The 11,433-nt window shown below is 34.5% G+C and overlaps 1 protein-coding gene across 2 annotated transcripts in view; it reads right to left on the reverse strand.

Moving 5' to 3' along the window:
- The window catches only part of LOC112057786 (homeobox protein abdominal-B), a 123,396-nt gene extending 113,151 nt beyond the window's left edge, over nt 1-10,245 (reverse strand). For both annotated transcript variants that reach the window (XM_052883841.1, XM_052883839.1), the window contains exon 1: nt 10,093-10,245. The gene's annotated coding sequence lies outside the window, so the exon portion shown is untranslated. The remainder of the gene's footprint in view (nt 1-10,092) is intronic.
- Nucleotides 10,246-11,433: the final 1,188 nt, after the last annotated feature.

Consider the following 11,433-nt stretch of genomic DNA (forward strand, 5'->3'; position numbering starts at 1 on the left):
TTTAGCCGTGTTTCATAATCAATTTTCTGTAAATTAAAATTCAAAGTAAATAGAATATAAGTAACACATGAAATGAAAATTTCGACCGCGATGTTACCAATTTTAATTTTTTTGGGAATTAGTGTAGATTTACATAATATATTTTGGTGTTAAATTGACAGGGCTATTAATTATGTAATAAGACTGCTAAAATGATTAATTATTATTAAAAATAAAGTTATTATTAGGTACTGATCCTACTAATGTTACTTATAAACGCGAAAGTTTGTATGGACGCTTTTTGGATATTTGGATGTTTATTACCTACTCTTTAATGGCGCAACTACTGAACCGATTTAGCTGAAATTTGGAATGTAAATAGATTTTACTCTGGGTTAACACATAATCTATACCTACTTTAAATCCCGGAAAAATCATGATTTCCGTGTGATTTATGATAAACAAAATTTCACAGAGCCCCAGGTGTCTGCATAATTGAAATAACATTTAGAATACTTTAATCCCGGAAAATTATAGAGTTCCTGTGTGACAAGGCATAAAAATTTGTGTAAGTAAAAGAAATTTACATTCTTTCAAACGTAAAAACTTCGCACTATTTTTATTATCATATAGGCGAAAGTATGTGTGTTTATGTTTATTAGGTTTGCTGCTTTTTGCTATACCTACCTACTACTGAACCGATTTAGAATACTAGTTCATACGCGTACCTACTTAATTTTTGAAGATAACACCGCAGGGCGTAGCTAGTTGACATATAATTTTGATAGCTTACGCCGATTTTCTCGTAGAAAAAAAATAGAGAGCATCCGTTAATGTTCAATACAAAATTTATACATAGTTCACGGCAATGCATTAAATCAAAGTTAGGTATTTCGAAACCCATTCATTCATAGCACGTAAACTGACGTAACTTACAACCTACACTCGCCTATTTGTGTTGGATAGGCAGTATATACGTCACCGTAACTCCTACCATTTTAGTGTCCATTTGTAAGCGTTTACGACAAATAACAACCTTTAGAGTCGTTTGCTCGATTTATTGACTCAAAAGTTCATAACATTTCAAATTATTAGCGCTGGATTGGCCGTTACGCGCTGAATAGCGCTTTACTGTTTACGCTAACAGTTTACATTACACGATACAGCGCTGGATATAACTTTCGCGGAATATTAATACACACGAGTTATTTGAATATCAAATTAAACACATACTGATAGTTAATATTCGAATATGCATAGGTATAAATAATTATTATTGGTTGGTTATTATACAATTGTGATCAGTAGCGTAGCCATGGTGGGCCGAGAGGGCATTGCCCCGAAGACCATCGAAAAGGGACGATTTTGTCATCACATTAATATTAGGTATAAAGGCGAATATGTGTGTGTCAGTGTATCTATGTTTATTACACATTTACAGCTACTCAGCTGATTTGGCTAAAATTAGGAATAAAAATATAGATTTTACCCTTTTATCCCGCAAAAATCCGCGGTCCCGCGAGATTTATGTAAAACATAATTTCGTGGATGAATTTACAGGCGTCCCCGCTAGTTGAAAATAAAAATAATATTGGAAAAAGGCGTATGCACGCCTCATAAAACTCATTAGATGAGTAACTGTTGGAATTCGTAATCGATTAAACAGCTGTAAAATCTAAGCTGCCTTTTGAATGCCTGCGGTAATATTCGGATTACTCAACAATAGGCAATTTCTTCTCATACAATGTGTGCTTCTTCCATAGCTGTCGTGTACATTACACTGTATCTTCATATACAGTATGTTGTGGTTGAGTGTTAAATAAGGTCCTCGCTCGTAGTTACTGGCATTTAATTAATTTTGTTAAAACCTATAGGAATGCATTTATAGTACACACTGTTTCTAACAAATAAAACACACACACTGTTTCTAAAAACAAAGAACTGCGATTTCTCAAAAATGTATGTTTTTAAGATAGTGTTTTGTCATGGTACAGCATGCAGTACTTCTTTATCATAATATTCATGAATTGTAAGTAGGTACGGTGTAAGTCAAGTCCGTTGAATAAGATATTTTAACATCAAAATAATAATTTAAATGGGGGGGGGGGGAATTTCTAGGCTCCAGCCGTCGGATGACCAGGCTACGCCACTGATTATGATTATGGTTATAAATTATAATAATTAATAATTTACATTATGTTAAAGACGCGTTACAGTGGTAGCTATTAAAACATTGCAGTTTTCTGGTAGCAAGTAGGTACCTATATCTTAATAAATAATAACGCGTCCCGGAGGCTATTTTAAAGTCTTTTTTTTTATATTTCATAATTTTGTGTTTCATTTCAGTAATTATATTGTTTACTGTGGCCCGGGTAAACGAATTGGACAACTGTTTTCCCGAGTACTGTTAGGTGTCCGTCCCCCCCACTGCCCGTACCTTGCTACGCCCGTGTCTATAAATAAATCATATACCTACACGGCTAGGTAGAGTCCTAGTCCATAGCAAAACCTCATCACAATAACTCCTAACCTGTTACCCTACACCACAAGACAGCGCCGACTCAGTTAATTTCCCGCTTAGTTAACTTTACTGCCGCCCGTTGATTGGATATTGATTAGATTTCACCGTTTCTGCGGTTTAAATGGCGATTCTTTTCTAAAATAACATCGCACAACTCAAATTTACACTCACTACGCGATTGTAATTACCGGCGTTCGCTTTATGTTCGCTCTTGATTACATAAAACATGGCGTTAAATCGGTTTTAAGATGGAAATCTGCACTTATTACAACTGTATAGGTGCCTACAATAAAATAGGGAAGTGACTATTTATACATAAACCGTACAATTTATTTTATTTTATTCATACGATCAAATAAACGACTACTATACCTATTCAGTAAATACGTTTACCGGAAAAATAGAATAATACAATTTTACTTTAATCCGGTCACTGTACCTACCTACTAGCTACAGCCATAAAATAGGTATGCTTGCCTTTATTTTGATTTAGAGAATTTATCTATCTCTTGCCTGAAGTGAAAAGGGCGGGCTTCGAAGAACCATTGGACGTTGGAGTCCCAAGGGGCTGGAATGGCGGTCCCTTCACTTGATGGACCGATAGGACATAGAGGAGTTTGTATGGTGTTGCTGGATGCTGGTGGATCAAGACCGTGGTGTTTGAACTTCTTCACATAGGATGCCTATTGCCTATTGTTACAAGTTACTCAATTACGAGGGGTATCAACATTAATTATCTAATTTATTGTGGAGGGGAGGTATCAGTGTTGGTATAAGAGGGTATTTGATGAATTGAGCTCAGTTGTATGGTAGGCAGCGTGGACACCGTCACGCTGCCAGTCGCATTAGTGATTTTGTGGAATAATGTTTTATTGTAATTATTAATATTTTTTTATGTTATAATGATCATAAATTGTTTAGTGTGGGCATAGAGAACAAGTCGGGCAGGGAAGGTGAGTGTTAATGCATTCTAAAAGGAACCTTTAAACTTACACCCAAAGTCACAAGTACTGGGACCTGCTCGAGGTGTCTAGCAGCGGACGTCCATTGGCGGATAATGATAATGCTAATATAGTGATCTAGATCCAAGCTCAGTCTCTTTCTCTTGATAATCACAGCACTTTTACACATGCAGGAAATTAAGAAAATTCTCAGGTATGTATTCCTCACAAAACACTTTTTCCTTCACCGTTTGAAATACGTGATACCTATTTAATTTCTTAAAATGCACACACCTAAACTGGCAGGAAGGCAGAGATCATATAGAGCAAGAGCCCACGACAGCCAGACCTTCGTTATTTTATAAAAGTTGAAAGTTTCTCTGTAGATGTCTCCTATACAGGTAAGAACGACCAGCGTCTATAAAGTTTGGGTTGTGGTTACCTGGACAGGTAACAGGTAGTAAAGGTGTATAAAATAGTACTTGAATTTCGTTAAAGTATAAAGCTCAATTTTTTAATATTTCCTTCGGGATAACTTTAAAAATCTCGTCATCCATTGCCGGACACTTATGACAGTTGCTACCCCCTGCCAGACACCCCTAAACTTTAATAAATTATAATAATACTTTCGTTATAGTATAAAAGCTAAATTTTATATATGTTACTTGGGGACTTATAAAAAGATGTTACCTCAATAGCCGGACAGTTTTCGTGGTTTTTACATCTTGCCAGACACATCGAAAGTCCACTATAGGTGCGAGTGCGGGGTAACAACTGTTCAAGTAGGTGCGAGTGAGATAGAGCGCTTAGTCGAGTGCGTTCTTTTACTGCGCACCATCCATAGATGATACATTATATATTGAGATAGATACGCAACTCTCATTTCAGTTAAAAAAGTTATATACCGTGATCACTAGATGGCGCATTCTAATTAGATTTATTGGCTACCCATAGATGGCATTCTCTCTACGAGTACAATCTATATTTTAGTTGTATGACTATTGCTGTTTGTTTTACTTAATTCTTATATATTAATAATGAAAAAAATTTAACATAAACATAATATTTACAAAATCACCTATTTCACTATATAATACTAATGTACCCAAATATTTAAATTGCCAAATTTTTTTAAATATATAGAAATAAGGAAAACAAACTGCAATAATCCTTCAAATATTAAAGGATTTTTAATCAAAAAAGAAAAGAAGATTCTTATTATTCAACGATTTATTTTTTCTTTTGTGATTATGAAAATATCTTAATGCACTTCAGCAGCCTGATAACATTAGTGCACCAACTATGAATATTGAAGTTTATGATTATAAATAACCACTGATAACATCTACACACTGGTCACTTACAACTGAAGAAGAAGGTGATGTTGAGGACGATTCTGCCATCGACTGGAGTAGTAGTGATGAAGAAAATGAAAACATCGACGACAATGTTTAAATTAATAAATAAGTTTAATTATCTTTTTTTACTTGTAACAAACATTTTTTTACTTTATACAACATGGCTATGAACGTAATAAAATTATTTTTTATTAGATATCTTAAAAAATAGTAATCGACTAAGCATTCGCGCTCGCACCTATAGTGGACTTTCGATGTGTCTGGCAAGATGTAAAAACCACGAAAACTGTCCGGCTATTGAGGTAACATCTTTTTATAAGTCCCCAAGTAACATATATAAAATTTAGCTTTTATACTATAACGAAAGTATAATTATAATTTATTAAAGTTTAGGGGTGTCTGGCAGGGGGTAGCAACTGTCATAAGTGTCCGGCAATGGATGACGAGATTTTTAAAGTTATCCCGAAGGAAATATTAAAAAATTGAGCTTTATACTTTAACGAATTTCAAGTACTATTTTATACACCTTTACTACCTGTTACCTGTCCAGGTAACCACAACCCAAACTTTATAGTCGCTGGTCGTTCTTACCTGTATAGGAGACATCTACAGAGAAACTTTCAACTTTTATAAAATAACGAAGGTCTGGCTGTCGTGGGCTCTTGGGCTAATATACACTGGGCTATCGCGGCTCCCTGTATGTATAATTAAGTGATTTATTGAAGGTAAAAGTTACCAAATCTACACCTACTTAATTATGTATGTACCTACAACAAAATTCAAACTTGATCCAGCGACAGTCAATGCACTCATAAAAACGTATGCTTATTGAGCACAGAATGTAAGTGGATTACTTTTTAAACTTCTTACATTGCATTGATAAGTTACCTACTTATCAATGCAATGTAAGAAGTTTAAAAAGACATTAATCGGCACAGACAGTGTTGAAACTGTATCTACTTATTGAGTAAGTAAACAGGTTCACTAAAAGGTTTCAGACTAATAAACTCAAAGTAAAAAGCTACATTTACTAGTTATCTGCTTTACATTTTACCTACCACGGTAGGTAGATACCTACAATTACATGTTAAATTATCAAGAGAATTTTATTAAACACCTTGAGTAACAAAGTCAAAAAAATATATTTCAAAGATTATAGAGCATCATTATAGGTATCACAGATGGTTGTCTTACCTAGAGTAAGCTATGAAATACTTAGGTAGTAAATAGAAAGAAAAGAAAGAAAGAAAGAAAAATGCGTTTATTTCAAAACTATGCCACACAATACAATATCTCCAGTACACCATGACATCCAGGACAATACCCTGCGATGTGTGGCATAACCCAGAAAATGGCCCCAACTCAGCATAATGCTATGTGACCACTTGAATTTGGACACGTAGCGCTATCTACCTAATATCTATTTACTATTTAGAAAATGAAAATAATTGTAGTGGTCCAAATTCCAATGTTGGAACCAGAAAACATATGTGCAAGTAGTATGTTGACTTAAAATAGCTCAACTATCTATCTTTCTATATAACTAAATTTTACAAATAATAGACTAAGAATCATAGGTAGAAATCAGTTTAAATCTCTACATTTGTTTTAAAATATATAAAAAGTAATATAATAATTTAACTTTGCTTAAAGTTCAATTCTGAAACGCATCGATAACACCTCCTAAGCTACCTATCTAATTTTAGTTAAGTTAATTGTCACTCAGTAAAAAAGTGTTTGCAAAACTTTAAAAGACTTGAGTCATCTTACTATACCTACTGTACTATACAGTATAGTAGAACAGCTTAATAAAAACAGATCATCCAAATAGCGACCAATAAAAATGAGCGTGAAAAACATAATAAAAACATCCACTTCAATACAAAAGCTTAAATACAAACACAAAACCTTACGCTAAATTAATAGATGCAATCAAACGTTTACAACCATAGTGTGGCGTTCAAATATGGTAGGTACTGTTAGATAATAACAACAAATCATAAACAGGGAGGAAGCTTAAAAATTGACCTCTGCCCGTTTGAAATTGCTTTACAGCTCCATAGTTGCGTCAGAGTCAGAGCTCCTAAATCCACTACTTGGGTGTCTGTATCGTTTTATGTGGAACTACATAAAGTGTAATAACGTGTCCCATACAGCCTTCTCGGGTGACTCGTTTCTAATTTGAACTCTATGTCGTTTGTAATAAAGTTGATGAATGGACTTATGAAATAGGCCCCTGCACGTGGGTGAATCGTAGGCCATTATAAGTTTACGGTTCGTGTCATTCATTTAGCGAGCTGTGATGGATTGAAATGATTTACATAGTTCGTGTTGATTTATTTGTATAAAACAAAGCTTGGATTTGGTAGGTACTTATATCTCTTTATGTTACTGCGTATTTTCAGATAATAGAATCCAACAAGATCTGGGTAGTTTTTTATATAGTAAAAAATAATAGTTGAAGTAATAAGCAAACGGCCTACCTTATGGAAAAACCATCGCCGTTAACTGTGTGCCTAATTAAATTAATTTAATTTTTCAATATTTTCATACTGTTACTATCGCGTTGACGTAAACGCAAATTTATATGGAATTGAAACAGTTGTGCAGTAGTGCCACTAGATGGCGCTGTTTCAATTCCTTAGAAATTCGCGTTTACGTTAACGCGGTAGTAACAGTATCAAACTGCCACTAGGCCCTCTGAACAACGCTTTGCAGTGAAAACTAAGAAAACGTCAGCAGAACCTGCCTTCCGAACCGGTGGTAGAATCTTTACAAATAATCAACTGACGTTTCAAAAGTACTTGTAAATTAGGTACTTGAAATAAATGAATTTTGAATTTTCTGGCCGTTTTTCTCGAAAACTCAATTAGCTGTGATTTTGCCTTTCTAACCACAGAATTGCTTCTTGGTTACAGAAAATAACAAAAACCTGGGTCCTTATAGCTAAGGTATATAGACTATAAGCTCTTCTACTAGGTACTAAACTGGTTTATGGTTACCTATTATAAAAGATTTAATCTTAGTACAAGTTCATTTTATGATCACCTGTTGTTATATTAATAAATAAATACAAAATTGTAGTCACCTCATGTATAGTTACAATAAAATCTGAATAGTTCAGGAGCTAGTAGGTACTTCTAATAAAAAGTTTTTTTCAAATAGTCCAGTCCAACTTGACATTTCAAAAGTGCTTGAAAACTAAGCCTATTTGTAACATTGATATAATTAATTTGAAATAAATGAATTTTGATTTGGTTTGATTTTTTATCTTCTACCACTAGAGACACACTACTGATAATCTCTACTACTCCTAGAAGACCTTTCTAGTAATAGACCACAAAAAGCTTTACTTCTATTAAAAAGTTTTGCAGGCTAAACTGAGATTCTATGTAACAAATGTCATCCGGTGCCTCACTCAGTATTTGTCAATTAATTTGATGTTTATTTTTATTGGTTGATAATAAAGACCAAAATAGCGAATAGGCCAGCTGGTCCTAATGAAAAAACTCCACTAGTTACTACTACAAGCTCTAGCCTCTAGTATTACTAGATAAGTTCTACTTGAAGTAATAGAGTAGAGCTATTAAGTAGTAGTAGAGTTTTTCTAGTAGTATAGTAGTATACTTAGAGTAAATTTTTGTAAGCAGTAGAACTTTTGTGACTAAAGTCGCCCGGAGAAATACTTAGGTACCTACTATCTCTATTCTTATTTCTGCCACCACACATTGCTGTGTTCAGGAGGCCTATTACGTAAGTGCGAGTTTTGAATTCACCTAAATTCTTTCTCTTTCTACAGTATCGTGTTAGACAGAGAGAGATAGAAGTGAGTTCGAAACTCTCATTTGCGAGTTATACAAATCATCGCTATAGCCCTGCAAGTTTAAAGGGCATAGTTGCATTACAGGCATAAAGGTTGATGAAAGGTCGGTAGGTACCTTGTAGGACGTGTGCCTTGCTTGCCTTGGACTGTGCATGACAAAAGTAATTTCTCTACTTACCTAGATACCTATAGAACAGATAGGAGTACGTAGGTTCCCGTGTTAATTTTAAAGCTTAATTGAATATGAGTTAATTATTTAAAAATTAAAAATAATTTTATATTATACACCGCAATCCAAAATTATACTACTTACCTATGTATTATGTTAATAATTATGAATGAGATAATATAGCGAATAATAAAACAATATGAACAATAAATATAATATAAAATAAAAAAAATATATAAATTAGCCTCAATAAGCTCAGGGGCCGGTATCAAATTCGAAAGGTTACGGCTTAGATATATCGTAGTTCCTTCTATCCACGGCTTATGAACTTATTTGGAGAGGATCTGGAAATATTGGCCACAGAGGCTCAGAATATTAAATCTCACAGCTAATATTCATGTAAAAAAACGTATTAAATAATTAGAAACTTCTTCTTTCTTTTCTTGTGTTTATTTACCATTTATAAGTAGGGTATAGATATAAGAAGCTTCCTACACCTAAGTATACCTTACTTATAAATGGTTAATAAACATCTGAGATTTAAAACTTAACAATTCTGTGACCTACCATGCCTCATTTTCTTGTTAGATATTGTTAGACCTAAGTAGGTACCTACTCACCTAATTTATTTTATGTGATGGTTCACATTCATTCAGATACTTATACAATACGAGTAGTTATTAATAATGTATATATACGAAGGTATTATTCAAAACAAAATCAAAATTTTATACATATAGAAAGTGCAATATCCCTTCCGATTCTGAAACTATTAGGTAGGTATATATAGAAGCAACTAGGTAGGTAGTAGGTATCTAACTATGTAGTAGGTTTTACTAACAAATAAGATTCCAAACGGGTTTGTTATTAGTTATTATTAGTGACATGTACGAATGTGGGATTTTATATACTTTCTCGTATGTATTATTTTATTATTTAAGATTTATTATGTACAAGACAGACAATTCTCAAACGTGCTTCGCAATTTTAAACATTGTACGAGTTTACTTTCGTTATTAACTTTCTTAAACAAATTGTGAATTCTATCTTATTAGCAGAGTCAAAGTAAAAAACTTTCCACCATATTTATTATAAATATAAATAAAGTAGTTTTTAAGAAGCCAAAAACACGCAGTTAATTTACAAATCCGTTACGTTCATAGCTAAAATTCAACGTAAAGTGTCGAATTGTCACAGACCAACACAAACGCGACCTAAAGGGTTACCGACGCATTGTTTCATCCGACGCGAGTGTTTGCTCCCCAAACAGAGCGGCATGCGACTGAGCAATTATCACTTACCTGCGACTCGAGCACAACACTGCACAGATTTATAGTCGATAAACTAGTATCATCACTTTAAGTGTGCTGTAAATTAGTGGTTCACTTTAGGTACTGGTATAACGCGGTGCGCGTAAAGGCGCGGCCGATCGCGACGACGGCGTTCTACGGTATGCGATGCGATCAAAACCGCTGGGCGCTTGGGCGGGCGGGACGTATTCGCTCGAACGAGGCGCGCGCCGATACCATCCCTCGGTAACGTAGGTATCTCATTTCTCCAATTTGCCTCGCTGTGAGATTTTTCGAGTACATACAGGGAGTCCCGTCAAGTGTTTATGTGCTCGGTAAATAATTCGTGCCGCTGCGAGATTTTTTTTTACGCTGTCGTGTTTTGAGTGCTGGCGTTGTATTTTCGATGGGTTTGTGTAAAGTTTACACATTTAATATTTTTAGTCAACTTCTAAAAGGACAGTAGTAGGGTCACTACAAAACTAGATACCTATTATAGAATTAGTTATATAGAAGCGCTTTTTAATCAGATGATTTTGAGTTATAAATTAATAGAAAAAATATTTCATGTTTTACGGTTTGGACAATCATTAGGTACACTAAGTATTCCAAAACTACAGAAATTATAATTTCTAATAAATTACCTACTAAAAAATATTCAATTACTATTTTATTTAGACGGTCTCGATAATATACAGTCCTACAAATATTAATTTTTTAATCCTTGATCAGTTAGTCATCTACTTGGACCACCTGAGTAGATAGTAAAACCCCACAATACAAAGTTAATTTCGCTACAAACATTATCAGCAACTAAATCGCTCTTTATTATCAGTCGGAGTGGGTAATTAGTGTGGGGTTACCGTTTGTAGGTACCCATGCGTTACTGTGAACATCAAGTAGGTACTATACCTAACAACTTGCTAAAATCTTTCAGAATAATGATATTCATAAACACATTTTGACGGCCTCCTATGCGCAGTTGTATGCGCAGTGGATTTAATGGCGGAGGTCCTGGGTTCGATCCCCGGCTTGACCGATTGAGGTTTTCTTGATTGGTCCAGGTCTAGCTGGTGGGAAGCTTCAGCCGTGCCTAGTTACCACCCTACCGGCAAAGACGTACCGCCAAGGGATTTAGCGTTCCGGTACGATGTCGTGTAGAACCGAAAGGAGTGTGAATTTTCATCCTCCTTCTAACAAGTTAGCCCGCTTCCATCTTAGATTACATCATCACTTACCATCAGGTGAGATTGTAGTCAAGGGTTGTCTTGTAAAGAATTTAAAAAAAAACATTATTTCATATCACTAAACGTAGGCGTCCACATATCCGTATCGTACGTATCGGACGCATCG

Source organism: Bicyclus anynana, chromosome 10, assembly GCF_947172395.1.
Source record: "Bicyclus anynana chromosome 10, ilBicAnyn1.1, whole genome shotgun sequence".
NCBI classification, from domain to species: domain Eukaryota; kingdom Metazoa; phylum Arthropoda; class Insecta; order Lepidoptera; family Nymphalidae; genus Bicyclus; species Bicyclus anynana.